Consider the following 23,004-nt stretch of genomic DNA (forward strand, 5'->3'; position numbering starts at 1 on the left):
CTCATTCAAATGTCTATTCACATATTGCCAACTAGAGAGTTCTCCCTCCACTCTATTTAAGTAACATTCCCCCCAGACTACCCATGTAATCCCTATTCTCCATAACACTTAGCACTATTGGAAATACGCCATTGGAAATATCATAGCTGTTTGTGTATTATTTTTTATTGTCTGTGTCTTCCCAGTAAAATATAGGTCCCTGACAGGAAAATCTTTGTTTCTTTTACAGCTATTTTCCCAGTTCCTAAAAGAGCATGTTGTACTTAGTAGATGCTCAATAAATACTTGCTGAATGAATGAGTCTAACAGAATGAACCTCCCTGTGGAAATCCTATGCTAGCCCAGTGGAATCCAACCTATCAGCCAAGGATCTAGGAAATATTAGAGTAATATAAAGGGGTCTCTGAATCCACATCCTTTCAGTTATTGTCTGTGAACTAAGTAAAGTACTATATATACTGTTACTTTAAAACATTTATTAATTTAAAGCATATTTTATCATTATGTATTTTCTCAAAGGATATTAATAGTGCCGTCTCTATAATGTAGGAGCCTACCAATTTTTTTCATATTAACAAGGGGTTCTCATACTCAAAAATGTTAGGAACCCCACTACCTTAGCCAAATGAAACCATTACCTTTTCATCAAGTCATCTACAAACATTCACACCTGTACCTTTGCTAACATTTGTGTCTTAACTACAAAATCTTTTCCTCCCCTCCTATTCCCACCCCACCCTCCAATTGCTTTGCCTTTCCACATCCTAAATCATCATCATCTGCACCTGAGTGAGCACGTCCCTAAGTGAGAGCTGGCAATGAGACACATGATGAACTGCCTGGGGAGAGGGATGGGAAGGAAGGAAGGAAGAGCCAGAAGGAGGAAAGGAGGTGCTGAAAGACTCAGCTAGAACTCCCAAGTCCAACATCACCTGTCTCCCAGTTTGACTGGAGTCCCCCCTTGGGTGAGTAAATGTTCCCAGCAGAGCCCTGCCACAAGCAAAGCCCATTCACTCTGCATTCCCACAAATACAACATGCAATTATAGACCCTGAACTATTTTTCATACTAGCCAAAGTGCTCTGCCCACTGCTCTCTGCCAAATAGCACCCATCACATCTCTGCTTTGGTTCAACCTTCACCTATTTCTGGAAGTTTTTCCTGGCTAACCAACAGCACAACCTTATCATTCCCCTATGGCCCTTCAGCAATTTAATAAACTATTTCTCAAACCAATCTTCTACTCTTTGATAACTTGTTTTTAAGTTTCATTTTTTCATTCATTCTCTTGAATGTGAATCCCTGCCTAAGATGTAAGAGCTTCAGACATTTCTTTTATATGTATCTTCCCATTATAGCATAATGCCTAGTACTGGCCTGGGTACAGAAGAGATACTGAAAGATAGCCTGTGAACAACACTAGATTAGCCTTTTGCTGGATTCACAAACCTATTGGCCTATTCAAATTATACTAGTTTTAAAGCTTCTTTAAATCATGAAATAGCCTACTTATTGTGAAAATATCTATCAATTACTTCCCCAATTCATACTCCTGTCCATTCTCAAGTATATATACTATACTCTCAAGCAGATGACTTTGTTCCTGAAGTTCAATTCTCATTGAACTCATCCTTAATGTAAGACATGAGTTAGGCAATGTGGAGACACGATCCTTGGCCTCAAGGAATTTATAATTATTCCTTCAAAAAAACATTTTTAAAGCCCCCGATATGTGTTAGGCACTTAGGCAGGATTCTATACAGCATAGAAAATGATACATGCGCACCTATAAACAGAGTATTAAATTCCACAAGAAAAGCAGTTAGTTATATGGAAATCTAGAGAAGGGAATATTAATTCTGAATGGGAACATAACGTAAGGGAATTCTTTATTGAGGAACTGTCCTTTGAACAGAACCATTAAGGAGCAGGAGAATTTTCATGAGAAAAATGAGTGAAGGATATTCTAGAAAGGTAGTTGTTTCTCAATCTAATGGTCAAAAAATAGGTTCTGAACATCAGAGAGACTTGGTTCAGATTATATTTTTGACACTTACTTGCTGAGCATCCCCAAGTATCGTATTTAATTTAACTTCATTTATAAAGTGGAGCTAATGTAATTACACATTTCATAAAGGACTCTTGGCACAGATTCTTAGCCACTCTTAGCACAGAGTAAGCACTAACTGAAAGCACTTAGTTTGGGTTCCCCCAGAAGTAGACCATGAGTCAAAGATACAAGTACAAATGGTTTATTTGAAAGGTGACCTCCGGAACCACTGGTAAGAAAGTGGGGAATGGAGTCAGGGAAGGGATGTCAGCCCACAAAGAGTATATTACTAAGTAAATTACCACTATATAAACTTGAGCTTAATCCAGCTCGAAACTTACAGAGCTAGGGTCCACACAAAGGGCAAGGGGACCAGGGAATTAAACATTAACCACAACAATCAAGGTTAGAACAGCCTCCAGAGTGAGGAATAGGGATTAATTCTTCTGCAGGACAGGAGAAAGTGCTCAGGAAAAGACACACAGATGCTCATAGTTAAGGCAGCTGTGCTAAGTGGTAAGGCCCAAGGGGATATAAGTGTCTCTTGCACGGAGGGACAATCAAAACCTAACTACAGGATGACTGATCACCAATGCTTATAGAGAAAGATCTTAATCAAAAGGGGGAAATGTGAAAGCTTTCAGAGTCAAAATGGAGTTACTTGTATTAAAAACCCTGAAAAATAGAGCCAGGGAAGGCCATGGAGATAGGGTTCTCAAACACCAATGCCTGAAAGCAAGAATTATTACAAAAGATCCTGCAAAAAACACAACCTTGCATAAAGGCCATCACAAATCTTACACAAAATAATACTTCTGTGAACACACCTGCCAAGCAACGGCCTGTCCAACCTCAGATTGGTGTCACCCTTGTTATTAAAACTTGTCTCCAAGGATGATTATCTCAAAACAATTATGCAATCCTCCTCATTTTTCTTTTAAAACCCTTTGTTTTCTTTACCTTCCTGAATATGCATATAGTTTACTATGGCATGTATATTCCCATTGCAATGTCCTATTGTAAATAAATACTATTTTCTTTTAGAGAGTCTCCTCTGTTATTTAAGTTGATGATGCTATTAGTATAAAACACACTCATACATAATACATCTATACTCAAGTTTACAAGAAGTACCAAATAATTTCTATGTGTACATTTACACGTGTATTACAACTTAAATAATATCCAGAAGCATCCACAAACCCAAGGTATGGTTACTGATAGGAGGAAGAGGGGATTACAACCGGGGTGCCAGTCAAAGGAAAATTTAGCCACTCTGTGAAGTTTCAATTTGGGGAGAGGAACATTGTTCCTGTATTATTTGTGTAGTTTATACTAAATGTAAAATAATCAATATTCTTTTTGATGGCATGTGAATTAAACAGTTGCTCCTTGAAAGCAGGCACCAAGACTGATGGGTTTGTACTTCTCACAGAGCCTAGCCCAGGTATACACAATACTGTTTGCCTGGTAGGTTTTAGTACATGTTTGTTAAAATGGACAAATGAATGGTGATAAAACAAGAGGTTGGAGCCAGATTGTAAAGTGCCTTAATTTCAAAGCTCAAGAGTATGTAGGCTCTGCACTTCCAGGTGTGGTTTGTGTTTCCCAATCCATTTATTGACTAATTTGTCTTCTCCCTCATTGATCTGAGAGGCCTCTTTTATCATATACAAAATCCCTACATTTGGGGTCCATTTTAAAATTTCTATTTCATTGGTCTACCTCTTAAAGCTGTTTTAATTAAGGAAGTTTTAGAATATGTTTTAGTAACTGGTAGGCCTAGTCCCCCATCACTGCTTTTCTTTATCAGTATTTTCCTAGATATTCTTATTCATTTTTTTCATGTAAACATATTTTATATCTTTGGGAGGCCAAGGCAAGAGGATTGCTTGAGATGGGAGTTCGAGACCAGCCTGGGCAATGTAGTGAGACCCTGTATCTATAAAAAATTTTTAAAAATTACCTGGACATGGTGGTGAGCATCTATAGTCCCAGCTACTCAGGAGGCTGACTGAGGAGGATCGCCTGAGAGTGGGAGTTGGAAGTTGCACTCCAATCTGGGTGACAGAGTGAGACCCTGTCTCTAAAAAAAATAAAATAAAGTAAGTAAATAAAAATTTAAAAATAAGAACAACAAAAAAAAAGAGTGTGTAGCTTATTTGGCAGGACAGATCAATTTAAATGAGATCATACATTTAACACAGTTCCTGTCAATACATTTTAGCTTTCATGATAAATATCACTTTTCAATTCTATCCTGTTTCATGACCAGAAGATGGAGCTCCAAACGTTTAAACTTATTTTTCTTTTTTTCCCCTGTTTTGCTGGTGTCTTGGTAGAGGTTCTGTTTTTGTTTTTTTAGTTCTAGCTCTTTTTCTTCTCCATTTAAACCCTTCCATTCTTCTGGGGACAGGATTTGGAGTTATCGCATATGGCAAGTCACGGTCTCTCCTGGCACAAAGCATCCAGGGTTGGGAGAGGGTGGAGCTGCATGGCAGGAAAAGGAGGACACACAGTAGGCGAGGGATAGGCGAGGGATAGGCGAGGGATAGGCAAGCGAGGGATAGGCGAGGGATAGGCGAGGGAGCCTCAGCAAAAAGGAAGGGTGAGAGGAGCCACTCATCTTCAAGCTGGATCCCATGGGCCCACGAAGTTCCTGGGCAGTTACTGAAAGCAAACTCCAGGGAAGAGGAGGAATCCTCAATAAAGATTGGCATTTGGTATTTCAACACCAGCTCCCTTATGAGTGAGAGCCCAGAATCAGATTTCATTTGATTTGGAAAATGAAGCGCTGTATTTTTCTTGTGCCAAAGCATTGCAGAGAAATTTGTGTCTCCTAAAGTTTGTCCAAACTCTGTAGACTGAGACTTACAGGCAATCTCTCACGGTTTATTTGTACGAGTAGCTAATCTACTGCTTGTGGGTGAATTTTATAGGCTTAACTCTCAGTAAGTAATCTTATCTACATATAACTAGGGAACACTTCACTGTGCTTCCCTGTGCCAACCAAAATCTTGTCAAATATAATGTTATTTCCTAATGTTCACAGACAGTATTAAACACATTTATAGCCAGGCGCAGAGGCTCATGCCTGTAATCCTAGCACTTTGGGAGGCCAAGGTAGGAGAATCGCTGGAGCCCAGGAGTTTGAGACCAGCCTGGGCAATAGCAATACTCCATCTCTACAAAAAAAATAAAAAAATTTAGCCAGCCACAGTGGTGCGCACCTGTAGTCCCAGCTACTCAGGAGGCTGAGGCAAGAGGATCACATGAGCCCAGGAGTTAGAGACTGCAGTGAGCTGTGATGATGCCCCTGCACTCCAGCCTGGGCAAAAGAGCAAGACCCTGTCTCAAAAACAAATAAACCAGAAAAAAGAAAAGAAAAGAAAAGAAAAAGCCCACATTTATAAAGAATCCACAAAGTCACCGACTAGTTAAACAAGTCCAAATAGAAAATTAAAACAGATTAATTTTTCTTTCTGCTTAATATAGATAGTATTTTCTATAGAAACTCCAGTTTCTAGGATTTCAGAAAGAAAAAAATTACATTTGTTGGCTGTATGTGAAGTAATCTGTTAAAAATTCCTCAGGAGAAAATACACAGAAGGAGTAACTGAGGATTCATTCCTTAGCTTTTTCTTTCTTTTCTTCTTCCAAACCTTTCCTTTGAGCTGCCTCTGAAAGACTGCTGGCATGTAAAAACTGGGTAATCTGGTATCAGATTTTTCTTCAAATTCTTCCCTGCTAATAAAGGCCCAGCAGAGAAATGCCTTTGGTTACCTCACCACCTCATTATCAAAATACCTTCCCCACTAGTCAACCTATCTCCATTTTCCCTACACATTGTCATCAGATTAATCTTCCTAAATTATAGCCTTGACCATTTTACCCCATTCCCCCATCAAAACCTCTATTTACCACTCAATTCAAAGAATGTTTAATGAGGACCTAAGAAGTTCAAGACACTGTGTTTAACATATAAGCGACACTATCTTTAATAAGACAGAGCTGCCTTCGGACAGTTGATATTCTCCCAGGAGATACAGATATTTCCCAACCTACTATAAGGCAAAACATGCTAACTATTCTACTGAAGGTCAGTGGGAATTGAGGCAAAGAAAGGATAAATAAAGCTGGTTCATTTTCTGGTGATATCTGGTGCTTTCAAAATAATCTGAATCATTTATCTGTCAATAACTATACTCTATAAACTGGCTCCATTAACCTACTTCTATCTCCCTTCTGCATTCCATAAAACCCCAGCCAAACTGGTCCATTCAGCTGCAAAGCATGTTGCAGTTTCCACCTATTTCTCCTAATGTCACCTCCTCTGAGTAAATCATTGCTCCAGTCCTCTCTTACTATCTAAATGCTACCCATTTAGATACTACCTTTTCCTTGAAAACTTTCCTGGGTCAAACAACCTCTTGGTCCTTTCCTTCCTTGGCATGTGAGTCAAGTGGTCTCTCCCTCCTCAGTATCTGAGTCGCTCATTGGAGTCTTTCCCTCTACTTTTCTGAACCTATAATAACCTCCATATGTACTATTACTCTGGGGCTCACAAGTTTACCAGTCCTTCCCATCTGTCGACTCCCCCCTAGTCCAGCATCCCAGCCTCACACCATTGCCCCAGCCCCGTGGCTTGGTTCCTCATTGCCTGCATCCCTAGTGCTATGCCAGCTCAATCTCCAACTCTACCTCTAGCAGCTAAGGGGTTGGGACCCTTGTTTTGGCCATCTGCCTCTATTATTGACTCTGGACACTCTTTCCTCCAGTGTGTGTTTTGTGTGTCCTGCTCTTTACCTCAGCCTATGAAGTTTCCTCAAGAATAAAAACAAAAACTCGGCACAATTTGACTGTGACTACTTTAGGAATATAGGTAGAGCACCACAATATGGATGAGACTGGAAGACATTATGCTAAGTGAATTAAGTCACACACGAAAGGAAAGATATGGTATAATTCCACTTATACAAGGTACCTAGAGTCATCACATAGATAGGCACCAAGCAGGACAGTGGTTAACAGGGGCTGGGGGAAGGGAGAGTGAGGAGTTATTTTTTAATGGGTACAGAGTTTCAGTATGGGATGAATAAAAAGTTTTAGAAATGGATAATAGTGAAAATTGCACAACAATGTGAATGTACTTAATGCCAATGAATGACACACTTAAAATTATTAAAATGATAAATTTTGTTATGTATATTTTACCACAATAAAATAAGTTAAAAATGTGTTAAATGAATCATTCAGAAAAGTACAGCACTGAGGGTTGGGTTGAAACCCAAAATGGAGATCTCCACTATCTCATTCCTTTGAGATTTCTAACTAGTTGGCTAAATATCTCCCCTACTATGATTTCATAAGACTGAATATTTGTTCTGCACATATGTTTGGTTTTTCTTTAGTTTATTCTAGGCCACGAAGTGACTGACTCTAAATGATTTTACTTTAAAATCAAGTATATAAGTGGTTTGGAGCCACGAGTTACTGAACAAATATGTTTCACTAAGTATTGTTTCCTACATGCTGTCCTATTGTTTGATTTTCCCATCTCCATGGACTTCATGCCCTATGGACTCAATGTCCTTTGCTCCCTGACTCGTGAGTATGTGTTCCTCCCACAAGAAAGAGAGAGAAGAACCAATTTCCCCCAATGTCCCCATTCCCTGCCCATCTCACAGAGGCACCACCACCCAGCTCAGAATCATAGGTTCTAATGCCTCTAAAGGTACAGCCGTCTACTGCCTCCCCAGGGATCCTGTTGCCATAACCACTAAATGTATTTACCATATGGCTCCCAAGGCTCTTCATTAGTACTTGTCATTCCCACCACGTAATGATTCCTTATATCATTTACCTCCCTAGAAGGCAGAGACACTGTCTTATATGTCTTTATACTCTTTATAGCGCCTTTGACTATGCACGCCACATTTTTGTGAAATATAACTAGAATGTCACTCAGACATTTTCAGGAATCATATCATAACACCAATCCAGGAAAAAAAGAAAATTTAGTTTTGAAATTAACCACAGAACTTCTTTAAGTATGGATCTATTTATTATTTTTATATTTTTCTCCTGTTTACCTAAGTTCCAACAAATTTCATGCAAGCTGTTCCCAGAGTCCACTGACTTCCATTGCAGCACCTCTTAGGTATGAATCATAAAGATTTAATACAGTGTCAGTTTACTGAATCCTGCTCACTCTAGTGAAATTCCTAAGGTGGCATCATCTGAGTACTGTTCTTCAGTTCTATAATTCACTTAAATGCCTTCGATATTGAATATCATGATGTAAATAAAATAAAATAAAATAAATGCCTTTGATAGAATTTTTATAAAATTTCTCAATAGGGTGGCTTCCCGTGAAATTCTTAGACTTTTGATCATGGCATTGATCACTATTGTGAAAATTGTCTGAGCTCTACCTGCCCAAGTCTACGTAGGCTGTAATTCACCATAAAAATTCATCAAAATAACATTCTCCAATAAATGAAACCAGGACTCCTCAGAGAAATGCTGATTGTTTGGCCAGGGAAAAGATAAGATGAACCTAGAGCATCTTATTGTGCCAGAAAGCTCAAAACACAAGAGGATGAGAACATGTCAGAGGTACAGAGAAGCCAACATAAAAGAGCTATCAATGGCCAAAGCTGGAAGAATTTGAGCAAGAAAATAAATAATGTAGCACTGGATTATAACCCAAAGTATAAAATAAATACACATGAGTTCACACTGATATAAATGAAAAAGTGAATGAATGAATGAAAAAATAAGTAAAGGAAAAGAGACAAATTTTTCTTACAGATGAATTTCAAATAGTGTGTGTAAATACTTTCCTTTCCAGGAAGTGAAGATTAATTCCCCACAAGCCTCATCCCCTTTGAGGAGGAGCTAGAGTTAGTGACTTGCTTCCAAAGAATAGAGTTTGAAAATAGAAAAATAGTAATTTTTACAATGGAGAAACCTGACAAGAGCTGATAATATTACCAGGATTAGGATTAGTCATGCAGAATGCATGTACTCCTGATACAATGTGATAAGAAGGGTGCTTCTTTCCAAAAATTTGTAACTTCAATCTAATCATGAGAAAAACAGCAGATGCACCAAAACTAAGGGATTTTCTACAAAATACCTGACTAGTACATCACAAAACTATCTATGTCATGAAAAAGAAAAGACTGAGAAACTGTCATAGACCAGAGGAGACTAAGACATGTAACAACTAATGTAACGTGGCATCCCAGATTGAATCCTGGAACAGAAAGGAACATTAGTGGAAAAACTAGTGAAATCTGACTAAAGTCTGAAGCTTAATTAATAGTGATGTACCAATGTTGGTTTCTTAATTTTGACGAATGCACAATGAATGGTATTTTAACATATTATCATTAGGCCGGGCGTGGTGGCTCATGCCTGTAATCCTAGCACTCTGGGAGGCCAAGGCGGGCGGATTGTTTGAGCTCAGGAGTTCGAAACCAGCCTGAGCAAGAGCAAGACCCCATCTCTACTAAAAAACTAGAAAGAAATTAATCGGACAACTAAAAATATACAGAAATAATTAGCCGGGCATGGTGGCACATGCCTTAGTCCCAGCTACTCGGGAGGCTGAGGCAGAAGGATCGCTTGAGCCCAGGAGTTTGAGGTTTCTGTGAGCTAGGCTGACACCACTGCACTCTAGCCTGGACAACAGAACAAGACTATCTCAAAAAAAAAAAAAAAAAGATATTATCATTAAGGGAAATGAAGTGAGGAGTATTTGGAAATTCTGTACTATATTTATAATCTTTCCATAAGTCTAAAATTACTCAAAAATATAAAGCTTATTTTTAAAACATCAGTTCATACCTTCTCCAGTCATCTTTAGAATGAAAATGATGAAGTATCTGACGCTGCTCAGATACAGAGTAGAAGAGGCCACTTCTCTACTCTGGGATTATAAAACCAATACCACACACTCACGTCCATCTGTGTATGTGGCTTAATACTCTTTTTGTATCCTGTCATAATTATATTTTTAGGTCCTTGTTTCCATTTTGAGTTTTATTGTTAACAGAAAAGAAATGGCCCCTTGAAATCTGTTTCTGAGATGTTATCACCCAAGATTCTCCTGCCAACTCCAGAAAGTTCCAGAAAAGGTTTACAAAATTCCAAAATTTACTAGAAAATAATATGATCTAATTACTGCCTGAATAGGTTTAGCAATCATTCAAAATAGACAACCCAAACATCACATGAAGACACAGCCTAAGTTAACTATATTCCTTTCTATCAACAATATACTTAATCTAAGAATATATTTAAATGAGAGTATCCGTTATGTTATGAGATATCTATGTCTCCACATGCTCTTTACTTTGGTAGTAAAGCAATCCTCAAGGGAAAAAATGCATAACAAGCTGAGCTAAAAGAATTTGATCTACCAAATTCCCAGACTGAAATTTTGAAATTTTTTGCTTGTCTGTTATAACACAGTACAAGATAATTCAAAACATTTTATCAAATCTGATAGAGATAATCCCAGAAGATTTCTATAAAGTCTATAGCCATTGTGCTCTTAGGGAATAAAATAGACCCAAAAGAATCATGGTATGTATCCCAGAAGAAGTCCACAGTGAGTCCATAGTAATGTAATAAAGAAGAAATGTAATAGGGACATTTTATTTCCCTATGTCCCCAGAAATTGACAACTGTGAGGTTTTCTAGTCAATTGAAAACTGATGTAGGAAAATGGAACAGATAGTCTGGCTCAGGGCAAAACTAAGGCAATAACAATTTCTATTTAATAATTTAGTGATACATAGAAAAGCATAGTCTACACTAAAAAACCTCTTGAATACCCAGCAGGCAGTCTTCTTATGTAATACCTGTAATAGTAAATATGCTCATATAAATCCATGCTTTCTTTGGACAGTTTTTGGTTTTCGATGTTTAATTTTACTTGACATAATTCAAAGAAGTGGAGCCAAGGGTAAGAAAGGGCTTTTTTGTTTGTTTTTCTAGATGAAAACAGATGTGTATTAGAGAACAATCCTTCATGTGCAACCAACGTACTGCACTCACAGAACCCAGACAGATTACACTGACCCATCCTGAGGACTCACGTTTTAGTGATAGCTTTCCCTATTGAATTTTAAAACTTTCCTAAGTTGGACATTATATACTGTCTTCTTAGATGAAAAATCTAGCCTTGTTAAAATTCTACTTTATTTTCCTTCTCTACTTGTAGATGAATCCTCAAATAAATTAGCTTCTTACTCCTAGGGTTTTCTTCCTATCACTCTCTTCATGCCTGTAATCCCAGCTACTCAGAAGGCTGAGGCAGAAGGATTGCTTGAACCCAGGAGTTTGAGGTTGCTGTGAGCTAGGCTGACGCCATACGGCCCTCTAGCCCAGGCAACAGAGTGAGACTCTGTCTCAAAAAAAAAAAAAAAAAAAAAATCTAGAAGTAGCTCTGTTTCTTTTCTCTTCTGCTTTCCTTCTTTTCCATGAGGGAAAGATGAGTAGGACAGGCATTTGCACCAGAATAGGGAAAGCCATGGTGGCCTGGAGGGAGGTACAATAAACATCTTCCTAGGAGGAAAGCCTAGCATGGATGCTCAAGGCTAAGCAGGGTGAGGAGGGTGCCCAGGCACTAGGGTAGTCTGGCTCAGGGTATCAGAGCCCGAGTAGGATGAAGAGGGAGTCGAGGTGATGGCATTCAGCAACAGGAGCCCTGCAGGGGATGCTCGAACCCATGTGAGGTAAAGAGGCCATTGTTGGGAGAGAGGTGGTAGTGGCAAAGGCAGACCAGTGCACATCAGGGAATTGATCAAATAAGTAAGTGCACCAAGGATTATGAGATCCAGGAAGAAAATGAGATTGAACTTTGTGAGGTGTAATGTAATGATTTTCAGCACTGTTGATTATAAAATGTTATTTTCTTCTATGTTTCTAAATTTTCTATTCTCCATAATGAGAATGCACAACATTAATATTTTTATTTAGAATATGGAGAGATAGAAATATTATCCATAATGCCCAGAAAAATAACATTAGGAAGCCCAATTACATTAAAAAGACATGTCATAGGCCTTTGTCTCTTGCCATCCTGGGCCAGGCAGCAGAAGCGAGCACAAGTGCTGGTGGACAGTGTGGTGTAATGGAAGGAATACTAGACCCGGACCAGAGACCCAAGGTTTAGATCTGGTTCTGCCACTAATACGCTCTGTGGCCTTCAATAAGCCTGAGCCTAAAGTTTCTTCACCTGTAAAATGAAGGGCTAAACTCCCTATCCAGGTGTAGTGGCACAAACCTACAGTCCCAGCTACTTGGGAGGCTGGGAGGAGGAGCCCTTGAGGCCAGGAGTTCGAGGCTGCAGTGTGCTATGATCATGCCTGTGAATAGCCACTGCACTCCAGCCTGGGCAACACAGCGAAAACCCCATCTCAAAAAAATCAAAACCCACAAACCTCCTATGATATCACACAGAGGTGAATGACCTGTCAACCACACCCTAGCTCAGGTTCCAACTCCCAACATTTCTCAGATACATGCATGATAGGACAAAATGTCCCAGTTATGCCAGCCAAAGTCTTAACTTTCCGAAAACTTTCAAGGGAACACTACAGCTACTGCTTATTTTGCTTCTGAGACTGAAACATAACAGTACCAGTTCGATGTGTTCCGTCTTGTTTTCATGTTATCTCTGTCAGAAGGAATATCACAACCTCACATTGCCTATCACCAGAATAAAAATGCAGCTGGCACTTAGCCCTGACCTCAGCCCCCATCCAGCCCAAGAACCCAAATACTATCACGCTGGAGGGTGTCCTATCTCTCGCTGCCCTGAAGCACACTGCAGTTGGTCATCAGAACCGCAGAGGGCATGGAAGGGCTTGGGGGAGGGAACCAGTGCCAGGCAGATTTGTTAGCTGCTGCTTCAATCCGTGAAATCACAAAGCCAAGGAAGCCCGAAAGGATGTGGTGCAATGTTTCACACCCCATGCTCAGTCTGTCCAGGTGGGAGGACTGAGATGGAGCCCAGAAGAAGTAGGTGCACATAGAAGTGTACAGCAGGAATGCAGCTACAGGAGTAACAAAGACAAACTAGCAACTTTTACATCTGTTCAAAATAACCATGACCTCATCAAACTAATTTCTCAGCTTTTTCTTCTTCCATTCCTATATCCATGTCTTGCAACTTCCTCTGGGAAATTTCTTCCTCTCTTTATAATATATAATGTCTAAAAGCCTTCCCTGGCTTGCTGGGATCAAACTTCCCACGCACCGGAGTCAACACACACCAAAAAGGGCTTAACAGACACCAAACTCTCAGAGCTCTAAGGAAAATGTAAGCTCTAAATAAACCCTTTAATTTTGTGTAGTAAAAATCTACTGCCCTCTATTCTGTTCATCTTTATTTCTAACTAAGAGGAAAAAAATAGAATGGAAATGGGCTAGGTAATGTATTCCAAGAAAAACTTTAATTTTTTAAACACAAAAAAGAGAAGAACTAAAATTTGAATGCAGAAAAGATACAATTAAGCACACTTGCAACCTTGGCAAGTACTTTAAGGGGAGTGTGGGGAGTGTGAGAGGAATTAGACTGCGGGACTCAAGGCCAGGCCAAAGAAAACAGGAACGGGAATGTTTCAAGATGGGATCTAAAGAGACGGAGTGAGTCACTAAGTGAGGGAGGGAAACGAGAACAGAAAACAACTGAAAAAAAAAAAAAAGTCATTCCACTAAAAACAAAAAAAACAAAAACCCAAGAAACCATAACTAGCAGTGAGGAAGTTTAAAGAAAAAAACTCTCCACAGTGGTATATTTCTGGATCCCTTCAGTCAGTGGAAATGTCATTTAAACTAAGACTGAAGAAAAGCAATGAGGAAAAAAATGATTTGTCTCTTTGCCCAATTTAGTGTTGCTGATGGGGAGGGAGAGAATAGGCAATGGGGGAGGGATTGAGGAATTCCAATAAGAAGGTTATAGTCCCCAAAGAATGCCCGAGAAGAGTTTTTTCCACAAGAGATTAAGTCATTATTCTTAACCCAAGAGGTCATGCATTGTCCTTCTTGGTCTCACTGGTGTAATCTCTAAGCAGAAAATAATTTTCTAATATGAAGTAGGGGAGCAGCAGGTAACAGAAAGGATAAAGATCCTTCAAATTAAAAACAAAAAGGCAGTTACATGATTATGATTTTAAAGATACTTTCTGGGGGGAGTAAAACCATGCTGACACTGCAGATGAGGCTGACATTACAGACTGTATTATAGTCACTGCCTACCAACTATTCTTACTGGAAATGAAGCAGTATAGGAAGCCACAAACATCTAAATAGTTATTTATATCTCTCTCAACAGTTGCTTCAAGTCACAAATGTAGTTTTAATTCAGTGAATCAAAGCACCACCTACGTATACTCTCCACTTTCAATTCTTTCACCCAAATTACTGAGCAATGCAAAGTAATTTAATAAACAGAGAAAATATAAAGAAAACTAAATGTAGCCACTGCGAGAGAAGTATAGTTTAATGCTTATAAAAAAGATCTTTTATACTGTTGTGCATGGGGATTTCTGGTAGTAGGTCTATCTGATAAAGTTCAGAGACAATAGTTCTATAGAACTATTGAAAGGAAGTTGTTATGACCGGATTGCTTCCTGTGGCGAACAAAGGGCTTTTGCTGATATAGCAGCTTCGTGGTTACAGACACAAGTCGGCAAAACTCTTATCTTTCAAAACTGAAATTTGATTAGTTTTTGTAAATTTTACTACTTCAAGAGTAAACAAAATCTTTAGACTTGTTTCCTAAGGAGAAATTTAAAATGGAAAGAAGGAATCAGGCCGGAAAGCAATGGCATGGCCATGTTTCTGAGTATTGCTTTTTTCTATTATAAAATATTAAGATGTTGGGTAATGAAGGAGCCAAAAAAGTATTACAAGGCCCATATGTGTATCTTCATAAGGCTAAGAACACATGACAAGGCACAGCCTTGTTTTGCAATGAGTGCAAGGATTTGTTTACCTGAAAACTTTTAAAGGAGTAGAGTCAGTGCATCAGGTAAAGGACTGAGTCTTGGGAATGAGTGCACGAAAAGATGTAATAGTTTCTCCCTCCTGTTGTTCCTTTCTTTCCCCTCATCCTTGGCATGGAGGGGATTTTTGCTGAGATAGAATAAAGAAGGCATTTTAGTGAGGATGGGGAAGCCCGAGGCAGGTGCGCTCTCCTTGAGAGCTTTCTTTAAAACCCACACCTTTTCCATGGTGATTAAGGCCCTGATGAAAAGACCTCAGAAGAATTACTAAGATAGCATCTGAGGTTGCTTTCCAATGACACAGTGTAGAACTCTATAGTAATAGAAGAGAAAATTGGCATGTCTTGATAGGGATGTCTCTAAATGAAAAATATACATGCATGTTGCATTTTTCATGGTGGGCAAATAGTGGGACATTAGGGAGAAGGACTGAGGGAAGTCCAGGAAGCAGCATAAAGATCCTAATGGATGGGTAGGAGAAGAGAGGTGTTCATGGAAAGAAGGAATACATTTTAGCACTTCAAACATTTGTTTAGCTTCAACTCTGACCAGGGACATTTTGCCTTAGTGCCTGTGATGTTATGAGAGATACTTAGATATATCTTTCTATATACATGTTTATGAGATAAATGTAGGTTTTCATCCACGGTTCCTGGTTCACAACTCCCATAGTTCTTGCTACAGTAAACAGAATCTCTCTCTCTCTCTGATCTTCTCCTGTTCTCCTTTCACTTGCCCCCAGGGCAGGACTCTAATCTGATTGTAGGTCGTAGGACCATCATTCCAGAGGGGTCTTGCCTCATACACTGGAGGAAAGAATGCCACACAAAGAAGCCAAGAAGAATTGGAACGGACAGGCCTTGCTGGGTTTAGATCATACCCTTTTTATCCAGTCACATTTTGACACGGTTGTCCATGCTTCAATCATGCCTATCCAATAGTCTCCATAAAAGGCCCAAGAGGACAGGGTTCGGGGGGCTTCCAGAGAGCTGAACACATGGAGGCTGACAAAAAGATGAATAAGGACTCATCCATGTGCTGGGAGGGTAGTGCACCCCAACTCCACAGGGACAGAAGCTCCTGTGCTCGGGACCTTTCTAGACCTTGCCCTATGTATCTCTTCATCTGGCCGTTTATTTATATCCTTTAAAATATCCTTTGTAATAAATTGGTAAATGTGAGTGTTTCCCTGAGTTCTGTGAGCCTCTGTAGTAAAGTAATCGAACTCAAGGAGGGGGTCATGGGAATTCCAACTTGAAGCTGGTCCATCAGAAGTTCCAAAGACCCAGACTTGCCCCTCTGAAGCAGGTAAGGGGCAGTTTTGGGGACTGAGCGCTCACCATGTGGGATCTGACCTATCTCCAGGTAGCTAGTGTTGGGATTGAACTGGAAGACATCCAGCTGGTATCTGCCGCTTGATTGCTTGCTTGATAGTGGAGAGCAATCCCCACATATTTTGGGGTCACAGAAGTCTATTGTGTTGGTTGTTGTGTTGTTGCCGTGTGAGAGCAGAGGAAAACACGGTCTGAGTTTTTCTTTACAGTTCCTAAACACATTCAAATAGAATAAATGCCAATTTCAGATTTTAAAAAATTAGTTATACATTAGACATGCATTAGAGAATACCTATATCATTCTTCCTTTGAAAGCAAAAGCAAACCACTGCAACAGAACTAGCTACCTAATTTTCATGGTTCAATGCAAAATAAAAACGTAGGGCTCCTTGTTGAAAAATTACTAAGAATTTCAAGTGAGTAAAGACAGAGTGTGAAACCAAGCAGAGGGCCCTTCTAAGCATAAGTCCTATGTGACTCCACAGGTCATATGCCCTTGAAGCCTGTCCTGCCCTACAATTAAGACCAGATTTGAACAGCTTCAATAAAGGACGAGGGGGGAGGGGCGGAATCCCAGTTGTAAACTTCTACCGTAAAAGTTCAAGAGGTAGAGGCTGATTATTAAAGTCAGAAGACCAGTTATCCTCTGCTTTTCTATGAGCAGTTGCAGGTCTAGATGCCCTCAGTGGAACATCTGATTGTGATATTTTTTAAGATTCCACTAGACCACAGCTTGCACACTATGAACAATGAGACAGCTCATAAGGACATCCCATATAGCTCTCAGATATGGAAAAAACTAAAAATATGTTCTGAGATTTGGTTCCTTTAAAATACCTTTATCTTTTTGTAACATTGTGAGGCCCAACTAAATCTATGCTTTCACTGTTATGGTTTAATGATTTCAATTGTGAAGCAAAGTGAAAATACTACTGGTAAGTCACTGTATATTTCATGGAATACTAAAATACCAGTATAAGTGTGATATTTTATTTTAAATTTTAAAAAAATCAGTTAAACTAAATATTTAATACATTTAACATACAAAAGTTTATAAATATATTACTAAATATCAAGTAGAAACAAAAACTATAATTTTAACCATACCTTATCATTGTGAGAGAAACGTCCAAAGAGTCAATTATTAAAAATAAAGTATTCAAAATACAGTCCCGTGTCATTTAACAACAGGGATACATTCTGAGAAATGTATTTTTGGCAATTTTGTCCTTGTGCGAACATCATAGAGTGCACTTACGCAAACGTAGATGGCATAGCCTGCTGCACACCTAGGCTATAGGGTATAGCCTATTGCTCTTGGGCTACAAACTTGCACAGCTTGTTACTGTACTGAATGCTGTAGGCAATGCAGCATTCAGTAATACAAAGGTAATTGTAATACAAAGGTAACTATTTGTGTATCTAAATCTAAACATATTTACACATAGAAAAGGTACAGTGAAAATAAGGTATAAAAGAGAAAAATGATACACCTATCGACAGCACTTACCATGAATGGAGCTTGCAGGACTGGAAGTTGCTCTGGGTGAGTCAGTGAGTGAGAGGCGAGTGAATGTGAAAGCCTAAGACATTATTGTACACTACTATAGATTTTATAAACACTGTACACTTAGGCTATACTAAATTTAAAAACATTTTTTATTTCTTCAGTAATAAATTAACCTTAGTTTACTATAACCTTTTTACTTTATAAACTTTTTTAACTTTTTGACTATTTTGTAATAACATTTAGCTTAAAACACAAACACTTTGTTACAGTTCTACAAAAATATTTCCTTTCCTTATAACTTATTCTATAAGCTTTCTTTTCTATTTTTAAATTTTTTTGGGTCTTTTTTTCTTTTTTCTTTTTTAAACTTTTTGTTAAAAACTAGGACACAAACACACATATTAGCCCAGGCCTAAACAAGGTCAGGATTATTAATATCACTGTCTTCCGCCCCCACATCTTTTCCCACTGGAAGGTCTGCAGGGGCAATAACATGCATGGAGATCTTATCTCCTGTGATAAAAATACCTTGTTCTGGAATACCTCCTTAAGGACCTGCCTGAGGCTACTCTGCAATTAACTTTTTTTTTAATAAGTAGGAGTACACTCTAAAATAACGATGAAAAAGTATAGTATAATAAATACATAAACCAGTAATGTAGTCATTTATTATCATTATCAAGAATTATGTACTGTACATAATTGTATGTGCTACACTTTTATATGACTGGCAGCACGGTAAGTTTGCTTACACCAGCATCACCACAAACCACATAGCTTTATGCCACAATGTCACTAGGCAATAGGGATTTTTTCAACTCCATTATAATCTTACGGGGACCGCCATCACATATGCAGTCTGTCATTAACCAAAATGTCATTATGTGTTGCATGACTGTAATGCATTAAACATTATATTCAAATTAAGATAATTGAATTAACCATAAAAAGTTGAAAGTGAAACAATATACTTTTAATTAAAAGGAGTATAAAAACAAATGCATTGATTATGTCATGATTGATTCTTGAGCAAAATTTTGTGCAATTTTTTTTAGCCACTGTAAAAGCATTCTGGCTATAGATTAGTTGGAAAAATGATGAGGAAATAATTACATGTGCCAACTTCAAATAATTTCCTCTTCATTTTCCATTAATTCTATTTATTATTTGATAACTATAAGATAATGTTTGGCACCACCTTTTTTTCAGGGACTATAATGTTTTGATTGATAATGATTGCTTTGTTTTACTAGTATTTTAAGTTTGTTTTCTTTTTTTTTAATTTCATGTATAAAAATGAAGACTCCCAAGCAGAGTTGCCTATATCACTTTTTTTCATGACATCCGACCATTGAATGCCTGTATCACTTTTAAAACTATTATTTTCATATTCCACCTTTACAGAAAATTACTGAACTAGAGTGAAAATTAATTTTTCAATAGAAGCTTTCTAATACCACAATATAACTGCTATTGAGACTCACATAAACATAAACCTGTCTAGAGTGGTAGAGATTTGAGGTCATTGGTCTTGATCTCAAGTCATAAATGATTCAGATATCAAATTGTTTTAAATAATAAAATAATGGTATTACATGAACAAAAATATCAGTATTTAGGAGATTTAAAATATCCCTACATAGAAAAACAGTGGGTTACCAAAAACCAGTTTTATACTCATATTATGGTTCCTTTGCTTTTGTAATCTGACTCCTTCCATACACACAGAAGTGAGTTTTATTTTGAGAATTTCAAGGTTGTCCTTGAAAACAGTGGATATATTCTGTAGTATCAAAACCTTGAGGTTAAAATTATTGGTAATGAATTTTCAGATCAATTAGCAATCAATAAATATTTCCATTTTAAAACAGGCACAGTATGCTGAAGAGCCTAACATAAATGACTCTCCATCTTTAACCCATTTTTCACTCTTTCCCAGCAGCCAGCTTGGGCTATGAGGTAACCATGGGAATGGAGGTTCACACACTATGGAACAAGATAAAAGGACCCTGGATCCCTGACATGGATTGCCAAACCAGCCTTGTACTAACTAACTACTTCAAGACATTTACAAGAGAGAAAAAAACTATTTTTAGGCCACTATTATTTGGAGTTTTCTACCACTCAGAGTCAAATCTAATGCTAACTAATAAAAAAAAAAAAAACTCTATGTAAAAAGTGGGCAGTTTCAAATACTGAAACCTGAAATATGTGACACTTGCTTAACAAAAGTAGCAGGAACATTTTCCTAAGACCTGGAAAGGCAGCAACCCTTCTTATATCTTAGCAAAACATTCAATAAAACTGTTACTTATGATAACTTGGAAGGCAGATCACTTGCTAATTAAGAATGTAGTACTTGGCTGGGCGCGGTGGCTCACGCCTGTAATCCTAGCACTCTGGGAGGCTGAGGCGGGTGGATTGTTTGAGCTCAGGAGTTCGAAACCAGCCTGAGCAAGAGCGAGACCCCGTCTCTACTAAAATTAGAAAGAAATTAATCGGACAACTAAAAATATATAGAAAAAAATTAGCCGGGCATGGTGGCGCATGCCTGTAGTCCCAGCTACTCGGGAGGCTGAGGCAGAAGGATCCCTTGAGCCCAGGAGTTTGAGGTTGCTGTGAGCTAGGATGATGCCACAGCACACTAGCCGGGGCAACACAGTGAGACTCTGTCTCAAAAAACAAAAAGAAAAAAAAGAATGTGGTACTTGAGCCAGGTGTGGTGGCTTGTACCTGTAGTCCTAGCGACTCTGCAGGCTGAGGTAGGAGAACTGCATGAGCCTAGGAGTTCGAGTCCAGACTGGACAACATATTGAGACCCTGTCTCAAAAAAAAAAAAAAAAGTAGCACTTGGGAAATGGTTAGAAAAAATCAGAACACTGGTACTTGTTGGCTGCATCAAATTCTTACAAACTGGAACTAGAACAAGGAAAAGCAGAAAGGACTTTAGATCTCCTGAGAGAGTCCTGCCTTGCCTACAGCTCACAATCAAAGAAAACTGAAAATCTGATAAATTAGAGCCTCCCAATATTTATTAAATAAAAGCTAAGCCTTCTCTCTCCCAAGAGAAGCGGTTTTAAACAATGTCTTAGAAACTACAGTCTTACGTATGTCCTACCTTATTAAAGGTGCTTAAGTATGTAAGATTTTGCATTTTCCAGCTAGCTCTTTGCTTTAGTTGATTTCAGAGCTACCACTAAGTTAAGAAATAGGCATGAGGCAGAATTCAGAGACTACCAATAAAAACCAGAGTCTTCACGTAAAAAATTATGTCTAGACAAGCATTTTGGCTGTGGTTACTTGTCTATGAAACTAACCACTAGCAAATAGACTGGAAGTCTACTCAATTTTTGACAAAAATTTACTGGCAAAGAATTCCCAGAAAGTTAGCCTGCAAAAGGCTGGGATTATTCAACTCCTAAAGCACACCGGACACCTAAACCTGAGCCAGCACAAAGTAGTGAATTTGATGTGGTGTACTTTCCAATGCTTATCTCAGTTGTCACCATGGAAGATTATGAACAAGGAAGAATCTCCATAGGGCAGTGACTGGGGCTCCAGAGGATTATGGGTGAGGGATTTTCCCCAAGAAAGGCAAATCAGGGCTTCCAAAGGGAGGGGGGCGGGCATGTGGTGGGGGGGAAGGATGGAGGATGGCTAACTCAGAAGCTTACTCTCCTCCCAAAGACAGTCTTCCTTATTTCTGTATATTAGGATTGGGTGCAACCCATTCTCCTGAAATGGGTGTTTCTATTTTAGTTACCCTATCCTGTATCACTATAGTATGGGGAAAGGGATGTAAATACTTATTTATTTATTTATTTTTTTTTTTTAAGACAGAATCTCACTCTACTGCCCTGAGTAGAGTGCCATGGCGTCAGCCTAGCTCACAGTAACCTCAAACTCCTGGGCTCAAGCGATCCTCCTGCCTCAGCCTCCCAAGTAGCTGGGACTACAGACATGCGCCACCATGCCCAACTAATTTTTTCTATATATTTTTAGTTGTCCAATTAATTTCTTTCTATTTTTAGTAAAGACGGGGTCTCGCTCTTGCTCAGGCTGGTCTCGAACTCCTGAGCTCAAACGATCCGCCGGCCTCTGCCTCCCAGAGTGCTAGGATTACAGGCATGAGCCACCATGCCCGGCCTGCAAATACTTATTATTTAATTTATGGGCCACTAAACCAAGAGGAACCAAATATCAACCCGGTAGAAAAGACTGTACATTATTCAGATGCTAGATATTGAGACTTTAATCTGACTGAGATTTTGGAATTGTGTCTCTTAAAAAGATAGCAGCAAATGTATTATTTATTTAGGAAGAAGAGTGCATACAGGTATCAGGTGATCTAAGGAGCAGACACTGGCAAAAAGACTGATGACTGTACTCCAGTAGGTTCTATAGCAACAGAACTCTTGATTTTTATCTAGTCACATGGCCATCTGAAATAAAACCTACAATTCCCAACCTCCCTTGCAGTTAAGTACGTGGTCTTTAGGTCATCTGACTAAATTTTGACCAAGAAGATACAGATGTAAGTGACATATACATTTCCAGGAATCTTTCTTTGTCTTCCTCCATGCAAACTGGCATGCAGATGTGATGAATGGACCTCGATCGGCCTTCTAGACTAAGAAGAGACCTTGTAAATGGAGGCCACACAGAAGCAGCCTAGGTCTCTGACACTGTGAGGTGCTGTCTACATCAGCCCTGGACCTCCTAACTTTACACTTGTGCTGTTCCGTACAGTAGCCCTTAGCCACATGTAACTTTTGAGCATTTGAAATATGGCTACCCCAAATTGAGCTGTGCTATGTAACATACATACCAGATTTTGAAGACTTAGTATGAAAAAAGAATGTAAAATTTGTCATTAATTTTATATTAACAACATGCTGAAATTATAACATTTTGGTTATATTAGGTGAAGTATAATACATCATACAATTAATTTTAACTGTTTCTTATTCCTTTTTTGGTATGGCTACTAGAAAATTTAAAATCATATATGTGACTCCCATTATATTTGTATTGGACAGCACTGTTCTAGACTTTTACGTGAGAAAAGTCTTTGTTCTTAAAATC

Source organism: Propithecus coquereli, unplaced genomic scaffold (assembly GCF_000956105.1).
Source record: "Propithecus coquereli isolate 6110/MARCELLA unplaced genomic scaffold, Pcoq_1.0 Scaffold26, whole genome shotgun sequence".
NCBI classification, from domain to species: Eukaryota; Metazoa; Chordata; class Mammalia; order Primates; family Indriidae; genus Propithecus; species Propithecus coquereli.